This window comes from Psittacula echo (assembly GCF_963264785.1).
Source record: "Psittacula echo genome assembly, chromosome: 1".
Lineage (NCBI taxonomy): Eukaryota > Metazoa > Chordata > Aves > Psittaciformes > Psittacidae > Psittacula > Psittacula echo.
In genome coordinates, this window is record NC_137735.1 from 8,642,141 (window position 1) to 8,661,350 (window position 19,210).

Genomic DNA, 19,210 nt, shown 5'->3' on the forward strand with positions numbered 1-19,210 from the left:
ATTATGAGACTCCTTTTGTTTTGCTAAGCAGCAGCTTTTTCTGGAAGGAGTCTCACAAAGGTGTGCGGGGTCCTGGTGCGTGGGGCCCGGGGACTGATACGCCGATTTGCCCGGTAGGGCTGGGGAGAAGAATTGGAGAAGACGGCACTAATGTGCGCTAGAGCCATGGGGAGCGGGTGCCAGGGCTGCCTAAATTAGACTCATCAGTATAGAGGCTCTGCCCATTGTATCTGAGCTATAAAGCTGTCAGAGAGGAGCCCATTTGAATGTTCCCTCATTCCTACCCTGGCGCTTCCTCGCTCTCAGCAGAGAGCTAAGCCCTGGGATCTTTTGTTTGCGTGAGAAACCACTGGCATCTTACATTTATAAGGACTTTTAAGGCTCTGCTGTGAAAAATAACTTTATCTCAAAAATACAGGGAGGTTTGTTGTTGGGTATCTTTTAACTGCATGCAAACCAACCAGTGAGTTTGTGCTCTCCTCTGGGAGGTTATTTTTACAGAGAGATCAGTGGTCATTTAAGATGCAAAGAAGAGCACAGCTTTTTGCCAGGCTGCAATCTTTCCGTCTTGCATATTCATTTCGATGTCTGGAGGAGGAGACAGCTCCAGGGGAAAAAAGCAGGGATGGATTCCTGCCTCTGTGAAGGGTCTGGATCTGGTGGAAAGATAAGAGAGAACGACAAGTGGGCCAACCATCCCTGAAATGGGCTTCTCAGCAATGTTCCTGTAACCATTCCTGTGCTGGATGGATGTGAAGAAGGCACTAGGAGTGGTCAAACCAACATGCAGGCTGAGATGAAGCGTGCAAAATTGTATTCTTGTTTTCTGTTGGTTTTAATTAGGCTGCCCAACCTTGGAGGATTGAGGTTGTGGAGTTGCAGGTCAAATAAGGACCCTGTAGCGTGGCTGTTGTAAAAGGAGAAAGACTGCATAGCCAAGCAGGAAGTTTCATCATAGCCTACTCAGATGTTAGTTGGCTGCTTGTCATCACTCTGGTTGAACTGGAGATATATGGAGAAGATTCTCTCCTATTCTACTTTGGCCTCTCCATGTGAATCAGAGACAAAGTATAAATCTTGGGGGAAAAAAATCAAGTAAAAGTAGCTGGGGTTTGGGTCCTTGGGAACTCTGCTTTGTGTTACAAATGAAATCCTCGTGCAGCTTCAAGAGGACAAGGTTGCCCTGGTCTCCTGACCTACCTGCCCACAAGGACTTGCTGTGCACATCTATGTAAATCCTCATTTCACCAACAAAGTACTTGAGTGGCTGTGCACAAGGCATATGCAAGGATTTTCACAAACTAGAAGGAAACTTTCACGCATTCATTTCTTTTGATGGATCTGGAATTATTTGCTGGGGAGTTTCACTTCCAGTCCTTGGTCTGGGATTGCACCTGAAATATTGCTTTCTCATGGATTTAGTAGGTTCTGAGTTTTGTAATCTCCCAGAACCCATGTAAATGTTTCCACTGAGCTGGCACAGCAAGAGGGATAGGACACTATTCAGTTTGTCACTGAGCGCTCCTTCTTGAGTATGTTTACTACTTACTGTTTTAATACTGGTATGTATCAGGGCAGGTGGACATTGGACAACCAGCTCCTTTCCCATTTCTGGGAAAGCTGACCCAAGGCACCAGTAGCCAAACATGAAGCCACGTTTTCATACCTAGCCATTTCCCCCAACCCAGGAAAGAAGACTCAGTTACATGATCAGTCTACACTTGAATCAATGGCTGGGATCATCTCAGTCAGCTGAAATAAAGTGCAGCATAAATGTGGCGGAACTGGTTAAAGTTACACCAAAAATGATGCACACAGAGAAGAATTTTAGATGACAGATATTTAAAATCTTCTCTGTATTTGCAAAAAAAATCCACAAACCAATCCTTTCTTTCAGTTCTTTCTTTCAATTCTTTCTTTCAAACCAATCTGATCCAAGCTGCTAGTAATGCTTTTTACCAACAATAAGACATGTTACAGGTGTGTCGTTGGGACTTAGAAGTCCTACATTCATTTTCTGAATGCAGCATTGGTTTGGACTCAAGCTGTAATGATTGACTGAAAAAGCGTTTCTGGATTCATCTTTTCTGACTGTACCAATAAAATTTGGAGGATTTTTCCCAAGGATTTTCTCTTTGATCTCCCAAATCCCCAGTTGATTTTACTTCCCCTCCCCCCCCCCCCAATCACTGTCACCTCCTTGCTCTGCATTGACAAAGGGCTTTGAGAGCTGCCTCTTTCCAGTGCTTGGATGAGGACTCTGCTCACAGTCACAGTCACTCTACAACTTTGCAAACATATCACAGAGCATCACAGTACACGCAACAGTACTTTTAAAACCTCTCTTTCATGAGATCCAAAGATGAAAACCATTGCAGCCTGATTTCTGAGAAGCCAAAAGACCTCTGCAAAGCTGGACTGTGAGATGGATCAGAGTGGGGTACCCAAAACATCAGCATGAGTGAAGGCATCTTCACCACCCTCCTCTCAGGGGTGTACATCCTTTGCAAACCACCCCTGAGAGCCCACCCTGGATAGTGGGGACAGCAACAGTTGTTGGGAAGCAGCTGGGGATGTTGCAGCACCAGCATCGCCCAACTTACAAAACGCAGCCTCAGGCTGCCCGGTCGCACCCTGGATTTCTCCATGGAGCCTCCAGGGATGTGCTTAGATAAAAGATATTATTGAAAATAAATCCTGCTTTGCAACCAGATCTTGGCAGCGTGTGGGCCATTGGAAAAGGGACTGTTAGAAAACAAATCTGAATCTGTGTTGTTAGCCAAAGCATTAAACGATTGTCCAAAATAAAGCATAAAACTTGTTAACAAGCAAAGCACACTATCGGATTCAATAGCAACAAGAGCAGGCAAAGAAATATGAAAACCTGCTCCAGGCACTCTGAATGCAGCCCTTATGGACTAAACCCATTTCAAAGATGTCGTTTTATTTTTCTCCCATTTTTTTTGAAGAGTTTTATTTTTAGCAGCAATTCTGTTTTTTCCACTTTTTCTGACATTTTTCTGTAGATAATAGTTGGCTTCTTTGTGGCAGCATTTCCACATTGGCAGTGGTGTGCAGTGCTTCCTTGGAGGTGGCAAGAAAAAAGGGAGTGATTTGTTTCAATGGGTTATTGTTGAGTGAATGCAAATATCTGCAGCCACTGGAGCAAATAGGAGCAGGGGATTAGGCGCAGGAAGCTGGCTGAGTGGCATAGGCCATCTGTCCCGATCCTGAGAAAAGAGGAATCTCGTTTGCAGTGTATGTTAATTAGTTAGCTGATTGGCTCAGCTGTCACCTTTGCAGAGTGAAAGCGCACGGGCACAATTAAATTCATGTCTATATATGCTTATCAAAGCGCATGTTTTTAGACGGCCTTGGTTTTTAGGTGTAATTTTGTCTTCTCAGAGACCAAGAGGATTCTTTGCTATTGCGCCCGCCAATGCAAGGGAGGAAGAAAGGAAGAAAGGAAAAAGAAAGCAGAAGAAAGAAAATACCTTAATTAAAACATGATCTGGATTGTTTGCTGAAGCGTCTCGGCCCACATTCTTTAATGCGCTTGAAATTGCCCATTTGCATCAATAGGCGTTAGCTGAATTTATTTCCATTCAGATGTATTCCCTTGATGTTTCTACAGAAGGTGGTAGGTTTGGAAATACATGTATGGCAAGTTTGGGCTCCTACGGTGCCCCCATTCAAACACAATGTCAATTTCCTACACTTAAAAGGGACCCGTTAGTTAAAGTAAAACACTCCCTGGTTTGGGGTGGGTTTTGTTTTTGTTTTCCTTATGCTGATATCTCCAAGGCAGCATCCCCAGCAACTTTCCTTGGGAAGCAGTTGTCTACTTACAAGCCCCAGGGAGTTATTTCCCATGGTGTCATTTCAATTATTTTTGATTTATTTGTTTACTGTCTTCCAGTCCTTGTCAATGCACAATGGGCCACGTCTCCCCCTCCGTGGGCACACAGGGCCCTGCCTGCAGGGTTTTGGGATGCTGCGGAGCGTTGCAGGAGCCATGAACATCTGCTTGGCCACTCACACAACTTTAGGAGCTTACACAGAGAGGGCAGGCCAGAGGAGAGGGCAGGTCAGGGGCGAGGGACCCTCCCTGGTTGGGAACACCGACGTTGACCTTCACACAGAGACATGAAAGAGCTGCCGAGGCTCTCGGTCCCAGGATGGAGGAGCAGCAAGGGAGCCGCTGTCCTGAGGCTGCTTTTCAGCAATGGAAGATGTTTGTCCCTACTGGCCTCAGAGGAGAAACCTCTCACTCAGCCCACTTGGCTCAGGCAAGTCCTGGGGAGAGGAGCTGCCTCCAAAAGCTCCAGCCGGGTGCCATCCATCTGCGTTCACAGCCCCAGCTCCCTGGAGATAAACCTGTCCTGTCCTTTCCATCCTCTGGCTGCAAAACCAGCCAAGGGCCATGTCTTCATGCTCCTAGGGAAATGCTGTGCCTCTTGCCTGCCTGTGTCTTCCTGCAGGGACTCCACAGAAACGAACAAGTTGATTCACAAGGCAGGGAGGGAAAATAAAATGCCAGAAACTCCCTTTATTGCAGAAAAAACCTCAAGTGCAAATGTATTCCAAGCTCCAGTGACCAGAAGCAGAAGAAGAAATGTTTATATCCAATAATTGCAGCTCCTAGTTGTGAGCCATGTAAAAGAAATATGCATCTCTGTGCTAAAGGCTCGCATCCTGCTTCCAACTGATAGGTCATTTTAAAACCTAGCATGTTCGAATGCTCATCTCTGCAGATTGATAAAGCATGTAGCAACCTGTAGGAAAACATAGGTAATGCATTCTTGTCCTGTTTCATACGGCTCCTTCCATCCTTCCTTCCTTCCTTCCTTCTTTCCTTCCCTCCCTCCCTCCTTCCTTCCTTCCTTCCTTCCTTCCTTCCTTCCTTCCTTCCTTCCTTCCTTCCTTCCTTCCTTCCTTCCTTCCTTCCTTCCTTCCTTCCTTCCTTCCCTTCCTTCCCTTCCTTCCTTCTTTCCATCCTTCTTTCCTTCCTTCCATCTTTTTCTTCTTTCCATCCTTTCTTTCCTTCTTTCCACCTGCCATCCTTCCTCTCTTTTCACCTTTCCTTCCTCTCTTTTCACCTTTCCTTCCTCTCTTTTTCTCCTGGTATTTTTTCATGCAAACCTCCAGCTCTGTCGTACCTCTGTCCCACTGGAATGGTAAAAACTACATTGGGTGAAATCACTCTCGGAGATGCTCGATCCCACCAGGAGAGACATCTAAGCAATGTCACCAGTATGGCCTTTGATGGGTAACATGGGCTGTCTTGGAAGTATGTTCAGCCCCTGGTAGAGTAAATTAAACATGCACACACGTCTAGCCACATTACTCTTCTACATGATTCATGGGTCCTGGCCAACTACAGTATTTCCTAATACCTTTCATTGGCATCACACCCTTATGGGTTGTGTGTGTAAATGTGTGTCATCTTCCTTTTCAAGACAAAGCACTACATCAGCTATATTTATAGATGATCAGCAGATGGCCAGCAAGCTGTGAAAAAAAATTATATTTGTCAGGCTTATAAATCTGAAAGGGGAATTTAAGCACAGCTCCACAGCACGTGATGCAATTAATTCCTAGAATGGTGGTTTGATTCTGCAAAATCATCCCAGGCCTTCAGTGCACAGAGGGTGCTAAGAGTTACATGGTGCCATCATGATAACATTTCAGTGCTCCTGGGGTGTCCTGGCAGCCCACAAGGCAGGCACAGCACTGTTGGCCTCATGAAACTGAGGGAGAACTGGGCTGCTCAAGCCTGTGCTGAGGACCCCGCAGCAAAGAGAGAAGCTAAAGGAAACCTACAGGATGCTGGGGAAGGACTCATCATTAGGGACTGTGATGATAGGACAAGGGGTAATGGGTTCAAACTGAAACAGGGGAAATTCAGGTTAGATATAAGGAGGAAATTCTTTACTGTAAGGGTGGTGAGGCACTGGAATGGGTTGCCCAAAGAAGTGGTGAATGCTCCATCCCTGGCGGTGTTCAAGGCCAGGTTGGACAGAGCCTTGGGTGACATGGTCTAGTGTGAGGTGTCCCTGCCCATGGCAGGGGGTTGGAACTGGATGATCTTAAGGTCTTTTCCAAACCAAACCATTCTGTGAAATGAACGCGGGCCAGAATTTGGGTTCAGGGTGAGACAGGAGACATGGGATAAACACAGCTCTTTCCATGCACCCTACCCCAAGTGCTCACGGCTGGAGCAGTGTTTCTGTGCTGGCTGTATGGTATTTCACCCACTGGCTCTTCTGGATATTAGTGAATATCCCATGCCTTTGCAGGGGCTTCAGGGAAGCCAGTGAGAAACCCTAGTGTGAGAATAAAGAGAAATCTGGTGAGGCTCAGGAGGGCAGAGACAATCTACGATTGCGGTCCGTCAGAAGCAAAAGGTAGGAGCCCTGTAGAAGCTAGCAGATATGTTCCCAGCATAGTCCTAGAATGGCACAGGTAATGCAAGACCAGAGTTACCCTTTTTTTCTTCAACTACATTGCAAAATGTATCCAGAAATTCTTGTCACAGCACTGCAGCATGTAGCTCTCTCATTTTCTAACTAACTTATAACCAGCTTTATTCCCCTTCACTACTGGGGACATAAGGCCTGACTAAACAGGGTTTAAAAATGCATATAATGTATTAGCAACAACTGCAAGTCTCCTAATTAAGACAGGTAAAACGTATGCATTAACATCAGCCGATGAGAGCAACCCCTGGGAGTTTCCCCTCAGTAACACAGCAGGCGTGAAAATGTAACTCGTCCCCTTTACGGGAGGCTTTAGGATGCATTAGCTGAAATGTTTTAAAAATACACTTTCCCTTCTAATTTAAACCAGCTTTCTGCATCAAGTTGCTTTGGAGTCATAGTTTTTATGAGCAGAGGGTCCAAAATGATGTTTTATAAAGGGACTTAATTCACAGGAGAGCATGGGATGATGAACCTGATCAGTCGTTTGCAGGTGGGAGAGCACTGCTCTGCTGGGGAGATGCACTGTGTCAGCACACACTGAGCACTCCTTCCTCACAATAATTACCTTTCCACTGAGGAGGAACAGTGAGTGCATGTACAAAAAACACGGTCCTCCATGGTCATTACTCTTAATTACAGCATTACTTGACTCAGGACTACCACAAAATTATGCTGATTTGCCTCTGCCTTATGCAGGCTTTTGTACTGGCACAAATTGAGTGCTAAGTGGGTGCAAATCAGTACCAACTCCTGAGCAGAGATTTCTGGTGTGGTAGTGTTTTACATTCAATTTCTGTATAGCAGTAAAAGATACCATACACAACAGTGGAAAATCAGCTCCTCCCTCTCTCTAAGACAGGGAGCAGCGCCTGCTTGCCAGACCATTCCCAGTAGTGAACCTTCTCTTCCCACACACGGTTTTCCTTTCAAATCCATGCCACTTCACTTTTATAATCCTCAGCCCCCACATTTCCAACAGTAAGTGATAAGTCTGCATCTCCCAGGTCGTTTGTCTCCCTCAGGGATTGGCAACACTCCGTGTTTCATTTAAAAGCTGTCTTGCAACAGCCAGAGTTTTCCTCTGAAACCCTCTCTCCACCTCTTGGAGAAAAACCATCCCCAAAACCCAGCAAGAATCAAAGCTGAACTGTCCAGGAAACCGTATTCCCTGAAAAGGAGCAGAGAAGTTATTTTGGAAGACAACTGTGAGGACATTGATATCCAAAGCTATCATAATATTTGACTCTCAGAAAATAGGAATGTCCATCCCTTGGGTCAACTGGGATGATATTAAATGGGGAGAGGGAAAGAAAACGCTTGTCTTTTGGAAGAGGGACACGGGGCTGCAGCAGCGCTCCTCAGCCAAGCGTGCAGGCAACACAGAAATCAAAAGCTGAGCTTCAAGTGCTTCCTGTCAGCAGCCTTTTGTCTGCAGCTCTGCAAGCGTTTAGAGATGAAAGTCCTAGAGTTTCACTAAAGTGACAAAAATCTTTCCTTAGGACCCCGCTTGATAGTGTGGCTGTCTGCTGAATGGACTTATATTTGGGGTTTGTGCCCTTTTCCTTTCTTCTTCTCCCATCCCTAGAACTTAAATTATACATATTGGGCCAAATGCGGAGGCAGACCAGCTGCGTGGGTCTTTCCCACCAGCTTCAGCCTGCAATCGCAGCCCCTTCAACTGGATGTGCGCAGGTAGAGCGGTCTTGTGCCCCTCAAGAAAAGGGGCTTGGATGTAGTCTTCTCCTTCTATTGCACGTCTACAGAGCCATGTGCCTGTCTCCAGGAAAGCAGCTGGAGAAGGAGGCGACCAGACATGGCTGCTGTGGAAAGCTTCGGGTATATGCAACTATTCAGCAAATTCTTGCTAGTGATGGCTCTGTTCTCAGAAATCAGGATCACTCAGCATATGCTTCACAAACAGGGGAAAAAAAGGCAGGAGGGGGATAAATTCATGGGATAATTTATTCACAATGAATAATTCAACCAGCAGAAGTGACTACTCCAAAGATCGGGTCAAAAGTTGAGCTCTTGAATAAATGAATTGCCCTTTCACAAATCTAAAAAGCAGAAATCTCAATATTTATCATTTGCCGACACACAAATATTCCAGAACAACATTTTCTAATGAAGTGGGGAGGGGTGTTAATAATAAATTCTATTGATAACAGGAGTTAGAAAACCAAATAATAACTGACTGGAACATGTTTATATATGAAAAGCGGCTTTTCAAACAAACTGTCAACAGTGGGCTGCATTATAAGACTATTAGGAAATAGGAACTCTGTAAATAACTTGCCTACCCCGGCAACTAGTGAACCTACTGCCAGTAAATAAGCATTACCCTGGAGCACGAACCAAGCTGTCGAAAGCTCAGAGACATATGGCGAAAGCGCAAGCAAAGAGGCTGGAGATCCACAGCTGAGAGCAGACGCACAAGCGAGAAATGGGAACCATTGGAGACCTGGAGGAGTCACATCCCCTCCCTGGCTGGGTGCGAGGTGGGTTTTGCCTAATGACCCTAATGTGCAGCCCAGGCAGTGTGCCTGCCTAGCCCACTGCAGGGCAACCAGAGATACTGACCTCCAGCCCATGCAGCATGGCCACTGCATCCTTTTCACCAGGACCAGCCACCTAGGTCTAGGCTGCTTCTGGTTGGGGCAAAGGCATGTGAAGTGCTCAGATATAACTTCCCTGTGGTAAAATTCCCATGGAAGCTCACTGTGTTCTCTTGGAAATATGTTATAGAATCATAGAATCATAGAGTAGTTAGGGTTGGAAAGGACCTTGGGATCATGCATTTTCAATCCTCCTGCCATGGGCAGGGACACCTCACACTAAACCATGTCACCCAAGGCTCTGTTCAACCTGGCCTTGAACATTGTCAGGGATGGAGCATTCACAACTTCCTTGGGCAACGCATTCCAGTGCCTCACCACCCTCAAAGTAAAGAATTTCCTCCTTATACACAGTCTAAACTTCTCCTGTTTAAGCTTTAGCCCATTATCCCTTGTCCTATCACTACGGTCCCTAATGAAGAGTGCTCTTCAGCATCCCTATAAGCCCCCTTCAGATACTGGAAGGCTGCTCTGAGGTCTCCACGCAGCCTTCTCTTCTCCAGGCTGAATAGCCCCAACTTTCTCAGCCTGTCTCCAAACGGGAGGTGCTCCAGTCCCCTGATCATCCTCGTGGCCTCCTCTGGACTTGTTCCAACAGTTCCATGTCCTTTTTATGTTGAGGACACCAGAACTGCACACAATGCTCCAAGTGAGGTCTCAGAGTAAATGGACAGGACCCACAGTTCCTTCAGGATTTAAGCCCACAGGGGTCCAGACTGGCTTTGCTATATGCTGTCGTAACATGAGCAGATGCTGAGGACCCCCGGCATGCTCTGTCTTCACAGCATTTCATTATTGGCCCACTTGCTATGCTATTGTGTCAAACCTATCCTTTTCTAGCAATTATAGGGGCAGATCAATATAAAGGTAGGAGCTCATTTGGGCTCATCAACTCATTTCACACAAGTTACTGCCAGTCATGCTTGTTCATGGCTGATTGAAGCAATGGATGGAGCTCATCGGACCTGGGGAGTCCTTTGCCCCCTTGCTGATAGCAGTAACGGAACTTCAGCCAAACCAAGGGCAGTGTGGGTCAGTGCAGTTTGGACTGATCAGACTGCAGGTCCTGCAGGCTGGCTTAACCCAGTCTTGAAGCCATGCCTTGAGATCACATTCAGAAACACAGAGGCACTGAGTGGAGAGTGGAATTCTATTTTTCCTTATACTGTGCATAGCTGCAGTGAGCAGAGCTCTCAGCAGAGATCAGTCTCTGGCACATAGGGCACAGGAAAAATGACTTGAGGCACCAACAGCCTGAAAAGAGGGAAGGAGGTTGATGAGGGACAAAGACATGCCTAGCTGGGGTGCTGCTTTCCTTTTCCCATGGGGATGCAGGATAAAAACATCCCAAATACTGCCTTCCTATGACATCCTTCACCTGTCCTGAAGAGCAAACATCTCCAACTACCCCTGAAAACCAGCTTGGTGTTCCTGAACTACAAAGAACTGTGAAACACTGACCAGATGGTTTGACAAACCATCCTCTATGGGCTGGAGCAGGACAGAGAAGCAGCTCTGCTGAGATGGGGAGCCTAGGAAGGTCAGCGTGCCAAGCATCACTTTGCTCTGCAGCAATGAGCCACATAGCAACTTGGTGGTAAAGGCAGGAATCTCACTCCACAGCTTTTGGAGTCCCCATTCTCTCACTGACAAGAGCACAACCTCTCCATCAGACTTCACAAAGTTGGCTTGATTTAATTTTTTAAGATTTTATTTTATTTCTGGAGAAAAATAAAAAAGAAAGAAAAGGTCATTTTCAACTAGGCAACAGCAATAACAAACGCATAAATACGAGAGCCGACAGCCTTAATTTGTGGTTACATTTCTACATTTCATCTCAACAAGGATTCTGGATGCAAGGGAGGCAAATAGTGCTCCTGCCCTATAAAAGAGGTACGGGGGGAAAGAATGTAGTGAAGTAAATTATAGAAATGGTCTGGAGTCAGAAGGACTCCACTATGAGCAATTAAAAGGAAAATTAACTGTAAGGAAAGTTTTCTTTCGGTTTTATAGCTAAACCCACAAATAGAAGAAATACTGTACAGCTGAACTCCAACAAACAACCATGCCTGATTTTAATGAGCAAAATGAAGGGCTTGTTTTATGGGATATGTAACATAATAGTCCCATGGTAATGGAGCCTATTTCTCCACTGCTCTGCCCTGCATGCAGTTATTCCAAGTGGTGAGAAGTGGGTGTAAAATGCTACCGAAACTGAGTTTCTTCCTTGTGTCCTCCTTCAGCCATATCTTACACCCCTTGAATGCACTGTGCTGTGTGTGAATCAACAGATTAAAGAAAAGGGACTAGTACCATGGTTAGGAAAGGAAGAGAAGGTAAGGAGGGAGGTTCTGAGCTCACTCCCTTGCCACAGACTTTCTGCATTATCCTGGTTGAGTCACTTAATTTTGGCAGAAGGTGGGATGGCAGTGTTCTAGCAGAGATCCAAACCACTGGTGAAGGTGGGATGCACTGAAGCAATGCATTCATGCATTCATGCAATGCAATGGGATGCATTGACCATGAAACACCCATGCTGTGGCTTAGCCATGCATCTTCCCACTTGCTGCACTTTAAATGGCCCTTTGGAGCTGTAACTCTGCTCTCGGGGATGAAATACCATTCCCTGTCCTCATGATCATATGTGCCTACAACCATTACATTCCTCGTACAGAACCCATCCAATCAAAGACCCCTACAGTAGGGTGCACCAGAGTTTGCATCCAAACTTTGCTGTTATTGTGGCAAAAGACGTCTACAAATATTGAGACAAAAAGTAAAAATCTGGCAGCAACAAGGACGCAGCTTCAATGGGACTGCAGATGGCTGGGGTGTTCCTGCACACCAGCAAGCATGATGGACATCTCATTTTCCATGTGAGAGGCATGCAGCACCATAACACAGAACACAACCCCATCCCTCCCCCTCACACGTCCCCTGCATTCACTGAGCAGAGTGAAAAACTCCACAACTAACTACACTTATACCCCCCAACCACTGCCACCACCCTTTGCCCCACAGACTAATCTGTTCTTACTTGCCCGAACTTACTGAAATGAAAAGGCAACTTGGTGTTCATAAATGCAAAAGAAAATATATGAGCTGTTTGCCAGGGAAAAGGTCTTAAGGCTATATAGCAAAAATTATTTCCAGTTGACTCCTTCCACCCCATCAGTTTCAAAGAACCAATTTGTTGGCTACTTTGTTGCTTTATTCAAAGAAAAAAAAATCTAGGTTTTTTTTATTATTCTTGCTCTCATATTTCATGTCATTCTTCTTGCGGGCAAGAACAGAGCAGGGGCAATACCAGCACAGAGGAGAAGAGAGAAAGGTCTCGCCAGCAGCTGGGTATGAGTGAAAGCAGTAATCTTCAAAGCTGGCTTTCGTCTCTCCTAGCCCATACAGTATAAGACAGTGATCTCATCGAGGGTCATGCTCCTGCTCCTCCTCCTTCTTCTTTTCTCTCTATTTTGTGTGTTGCCAAGAGAGGCTGCCTTGTTTAGAGACATATAACCTAGGGCTTCACCCCTCAGGGCATAACACATAAAGAAGCTTGCTGTGATGCTCATGAGCATCCTGGATCGCACTTCCCAAGCTGGTGACATCCCAGGGCCTTTTACCCAAAAGATGCATTTGGACAGACAGCAAGGTCAAATGGCCAGGATCATCTCCAAACAGATTGCACAGCAGGGTCTGAGTGCCACGAGGCTTGTGGAAATAGGTTACACACGATTATCATCTCACTTGTCCTACAGCTGCCACCAACAGCATGCTTCTTGTAATTAATATTGAACCACAAATACCTCCCACCTGTGTCTGGAGCCACGGCTGGTGTTGATGAAGCACACGTGTGGGGTTGCAAACCACATGGCACTTTCTGCCAACCAGCAGCTGGCTCTGCTGGAATGATCCCATCCTCTGCGCACAGCCAACAAATCTCACAGAGTAAATGCATCGCATCAACAAACCTGCTGGAGTTGCTACTCCTCTACAGTTTCTCAGTCATATCAAGCAGCAATCCCACCAACTGCATCACCCTTTCCTCACTTTGAGCTCACCGCCTTCCACACCAGCCTTGCTGGAGGCTTGGACAAGAGGCAACACCAATTTGGAACTCACCTCTCAAAACAGAGGAAAAATTATCTTGATGTAATGGTTGCAACAGAAGTTTTAAAGGCAAAGCTATTTACTGCCCATATCCTAGGCTGACAGAGTCCATCTCAGAGGTACCCTGTTGCTCTTCCCTCCCTCATCCATATCATGACAGCATCCACAACTGGTTCTTGCTGGTACCACACAGCATTTATTTCTATTTGTTGGGGGGTGTGTGTGACTAACAGCAAGTATTCCAGAAATCAAAGATTTTGGAAGATTAAATTCCTTGCAAATTCAGGGTGAGCTGAGCTAATAGCTTCAGCCAGAGGGGGACTGGAAAAAAAAAGTAAAGGAAGAGAAAAGAGTGGGAGGGGAATTGTGAAAAACTTTCGAAACACATTGTTTCAACATCGTCTAAACAAAACGGGTTGGGTTTTTTCTGAAATACCAAAATGTTTCATTTCAACATTTTCACATTCGTGTCTCCAAACAGCCTTTTTCTTTTACAAACCAATGTAAGTTGAAAGAAAACAAAGTTAAGTGAAAAGGTTAATAAATGAAATGAAACATTTTGGGGTTGGATTAAGAAGCTATTTGGGGTTGACCCTACAGGAATCTTCTTTTTCTCCTTTTCTTTCAATTTACCAAGAAAATGTAAATACTTTGTTTTGGTTTGACCTGAAGCAATTTTTTTATCATTCTTGGAACCTGCTATGCCATTGTTTACCTAGATCAACTCATCAGCTCCCTGGCACTCTTTTCTTGGAGGAATTAGGGATATCAAAGGGACTAAGAGAGACCACATTGAGTTGGCTATGAGGAGAGTTGCTGTGGGGTCTGGGCTTTTTGATCCCAGTCAGGGTAGTTAGGTGTTGTGGTACCCACAGTGCCCTCAGGACATGAACCAGATGTGGGGAGATGTGAGATCTTTTATTAGGCCAAAATAAAAGTACTATAGAAGGTATTTCCTGCACCCACAGGATTCACCTTGCCTGGAGGATGATGCACAGTCACTGCTAAGGCACAGCTCTGTCCTAAAGGGCACAGTGGCATCCTGACTGATAGATTTATGGGTTTTGGAAAGAAATCATGAGAACCAGGTTTTCTTTATTTAGGAGAAAAGGCAGAAATAAACATCCCTATCCACACATAAGAAAGATGTAGGCAGGCAGAAGGACAATGTTGAAGCCTCAGAAATGGGACTGGCCCCAGGTTGCACTCCTCGCTGTGCTATGCCAGGGGCTCCTGAATACAAGCTATTGATTTTGGTTGCGTAATGCTGAGCTGTAAGACCTCATCAGCTGCTACTCATTACACAGGCAGAGCCCTTCTTGAATAGAAACCATAGCAGAAAATAGATCTCGGGATGTAAAACCTGACATCTTGAATTCATAAACGGAGCGACAGCATTCTTGTTTAGAGTCTGAGGGTGGCCTGCTCTGAACTCGCCTTTCTTTTATACCAGATGAGTCTAACCTCAGAGCCAGGATGACTCCAGCAAGTATCATTACTCTAAAGCAATGAACATGCCTCAAGTCTAGCAGTGCTAGAGTCGCTACAAAGAGCCCAAGCAAGGGACACCAAGTCTGATGTTACCATCTGTCCAGACCTATTGACTCTCTGATGATCTCCTCAGCCCCAACAACAGCAACAGCAAAGGGTGTGACAGTCAGACCGTCTTCTCACACGTGATATCCTAACTGGGGAAGTGCCTCAGAAAGCCCCAGCCACTAGAAAAAGACAGAAAATAAACCCAGAAACCACCCTCCTCCACTTACCCCACTGGCAAACCAGTTTCACTTCTGAAAGCAGGATGGATTATCCCACAGTATGCTCTCCTCTCTGTTAACATGAGGGTAAAGGAAGGCATGGGCTGAAGTGGTTTTCACCCAAAAGGACACAAGACCCTTTGGAGCACCAGCATCTCACAGTGAGGCTATGCCAAAACACCAGCTCCACCACAGAAGTTGCATCTTCTTTGTGTGCTGCTTTAACTCAGCTAAAGAAGAGAAATACTTTGTCCACAGGTAGGTAGATGCCCAGCTATAGCTTTCAGAGCATACCTGGCACACTGAAAGACCATGGGAGTTAACAACCATCATCTCCCTGATCCAGAGCCACATAAAGCTGAGTGGCAATGGAGGGGCTGGGGTAAGGATTCATTGATCCCTCAAAGGTCTTTTGCAACCCAATTTTTTTACGGTTTCACATACCTGATTCATTAAGATGTGGGTTTGGAGATATTGAAGATTTATACCAGATCTCCTGCAAGAGCCAGGCAGGACATCTAACCTCTTCCCACCTTTCAAAAACCATTTTCCAAACTAATTTTGCTGGGTTATTCTTCATAGAAGCTAATACAGGGCTATGTTTTGTATTTGTGCTGGAAACAGTGCTGATAACACAGGAATGGTTTCATTGCTGCTGAGCAGTTCTTACACAGAGCCAAGGCCTTTTCTGTTCCTCATCCCAGTCCACCAGCAAGTAGACTGGGGATGCACAAGGAGCTGGAAGAGGACACAGCCAGAACAGCTGACCCCAACTGACCCCAGGGATATCTCATGCCGTATGACATCATGTTCAGCATACAAAGCTGGCGGAGGAAGAAGGAAAGGGAGGGTGTTTGCAGTGATCGTGTTTGCCTTCCCAAGTCACTGTTACACATGGTGGAGCCGTGCTGACCAGGAAGTGGCTGAACACCCACTTAACCATGGGAAGTGGTGAGTCAATGCCTTGTTTTGCTTTGTTGGATGCACATCTTTGCTTTACCTATAAAACTGTCTTTATCTTAACCCACAAGTTTTCTGACTTTTACTCTCCCCATTCTCTCCCCCATCCCACCAGGGTGGAGTGAGAGAGTGCCTGTGTGGGGCATAGTCGCTGTCTGGGATTAAACCACAACAGTCTCTTTTGGCACCCAACATGGTGCTCAAAGAGTTGAGATAACAGATTTGATTGGAATGTGCAAGATCGAAATTATAGCTGTTGCGGTTTAGCTATTAATTGGCAAGCTTCTGTGCTTGCCATGGGGTTTGCTTGTGTTACTGTCGATTAGTGTCTAGTGCTTGTTAGCGGCTGCTCTTTGCTTTCACTGCTTGCTGTAGTGCTGTGCTGCTTATCACCTTACTGTGCTGTGCCTGGGAACGTTCTGATAACAGCAACAGTGATGTGCCTGGGCTGGCAGATGGCCATGGCATCGCTAATGTTTCTGCACTGGGCAAGCTGGAACACCAGTGTGAACTCGAATTGAAGGGACTATGACCTGCAGATGGTCCATGTGGGAGCAGGGCATCCCTGACTGTCTGTGGCTGTGAATAAGTACACACCAAAGCTGGTACATCTCAAAGCGCCTGTGGCTGTGGTTATGCCTGTGCTGCAGCAGATATACCTCTGAAGGGTTTGTGGCTCAAGGATAAATCCATGCTGGAAAAGGTACACCTCAAAGCATCTGTGGCTGTGGATAAGCCCATGCTGCAGCATATATATCTTGAAGCATCAGTGGCTGTGCAGGAGTCATGCTGGAGCACCTCAAAGCGTGCGGCCGTGGATAAGCCAGCAACAAAGCGTCTACACCCCTGGAGGGACTGCAGCCATGGGCTGAGCCATAAAGGCTGGCTGTCAAACCGTCTGCAGCAGGCTGTGTTGGAGCAGGGTCACTTCTGTAGGGCTGTGAGTAAGGCCATGCTGGAACAGGTATATCTCTGAAGGGCCATGGATAAGGCCACTCTGGAACAGGTTCATCTCAAAGCAATTGGCTCTGGGTAAAGTCTATGCCGCAGCCGGTATACCCTTGAAGAGACTGTGGCTCATAGATAAAGCTCAGCCCTAAGAAACTACAGTCTGTGAATAAGTCCAAGACGGAGTAGGGGCAAGGGCATTCATTGTAATGTTAAACCTTATGGTCTGGACCAGGGGTGGATATTGTAATGGAAATACCTTTAAACTATTGTAACCTGTGATTTGAGTTGCATGCAAGGCCAGGTTGGACAGGGCCTTGGGCTACATAGTCTAGGGTGAGACTTCCGTGCCCGTAGCAGGGGGTTGGAACTAGAGGGTCTTGAGCTTCTTTCCAACCCAAACTATTCTGTGGTTCTGTGATTCAATGTTACAGGAATTCCTATAGCAGGAACCACCTGAACCAATGGAGGACAAACCTTACCAGAAGCAGTAATGACCCAACCTGAGCTGGCTTTGGTGTCCAGTAACTCCACACAACACACCACCTCTCCTGCCTGAGTGATGACCGTAACAGATGTTGTTATTTGAGCCCAAAGTCACGGACTAAATGAACTTATGGGACATTGTAGGTATTTATGAACATTTTAGAGACATTTTATAAGGGTGGTCCATAGACTAGGGGAATGATATCTGTGTATTATACTAAAGGATGGGAAGGGGGGAAGAGGGGGAATGAGAGCGTATTGGATAATGTGGGACCTGGGCATGATATAAATGGTATGGAATAAGGAGTGGAGAACGTGCATCCACAGCTTTTGCTTTTCTAATTAAACTGTCTTTATCTCAACCCTTGAGTTTTCTCACTTTTTCTTTTCTGATTCTCCCCCATCCCACTGAAGAGTGAGGAGAAGTGAGCAAATGGCTCAGTGTGGGGCTTAGTTGCTGCCTGGGTTAAAACACAACACCCATTCATGTTAGTGAAATACTTAAGATAATGGTGCTGGAGACACTGAAGCATCTGTCTGACCTACAAGTATGGACTATTTGCAGGTGTAACCTCAGAAGGCATCAATGTGTCTCAAATACACCTCATCACTGTCCCTAACCTGCCCATATCCAGTCTTCACCAGAGCATCCACTAATAACAAGGTCTTCTCTTGCAGCTCCTTTTGCAGCTTTCCATGATCTGCACCATGCCAGCAACAGCCTTTCACAGACTGTTTCTGAGGTGGACGCAGTGCAAATCCCTTTCTTACCTGCTCAGTAGGAGGCAAGAAGTCAAATATACAAGATAAAAACATCCCATATGCAGCAGCCTGGCTTAAGCATGCTGTCACCAGGTTCTGCCAATTTATCCTTTGTCAGCTCTTTCTAGTTGCTCCATCTTTCCTCACATATTTCAAATCTGCATCTAATTCAAGTACTACATCCATTTATTTTCTTAATACTTTTATTCCCCTGACCTGTGTTTTCATGGTGGGCAGCCGTTGTTGCAAGCACAGTGCTGAAATAAGGCACTTATTGGCTGCAGCTCCAGGGATTTTAACCGGATATCTGCCTTTGTTTAAATTAAGTAAATCAGGATGTTTCCTAAACACCATAAGGACAGAAGTTTAGACTTCTACTGAATCAGCTTTTTGACCTGAAGCCAGCAATGTTTCAGTCAAGGACATTCCCTGGATGTATCCAAGGAGTCTGAAAATCCCTTTCGTCAGGTCCAGGAGCTCTGTGACTCACCCTTTCAGGGATGCTCCGTTTGGAGGGGATGCCTACTATAAAGCAATTACATGAAGACAAACTTGTAGTCACTTAAAATTAAGATACATCCCACACTTCAAATGCGTTTTTTGATACAAGTCTGTATTTATATCCTTAGAGACATACTCACCCATACTCCCTGATGAAAACAAACCTGCAGCCATGATGGGATACGGCTTTAGACTTGGCTGTAGACAGAGCTTTGACACAGGGTTTGACACAGAAAGGGCTCACGGCTGTTGTGTTCCTGAGTACCTATTCCTATAGAAATGTTTTACCTTCAGTTTTTGTTAGGTGAGGAGTTTCCAAAGTGCTCAGAACAGGACACGACAGTGAACTCGAAATAAAAGAGAGTCTTCAGCTCCATTTCTTACACTGATGTCTTTCTGGAAGCCCACAGGTTAAGGATACAACTTCCATAAGCAAGAACAAATGGCAAGATGGACACATCTTCCAAGCAGATCCATGGCCTCTGAAGACTGGAAAATCCCAAAAGCTTTCAAAGGTTCTGTGCGTCCTGGGACTTGCATTTTTATTTTCTTCTGAAGAAGCAAACCGTGGTTTCCCAGATGTAGCCCATGG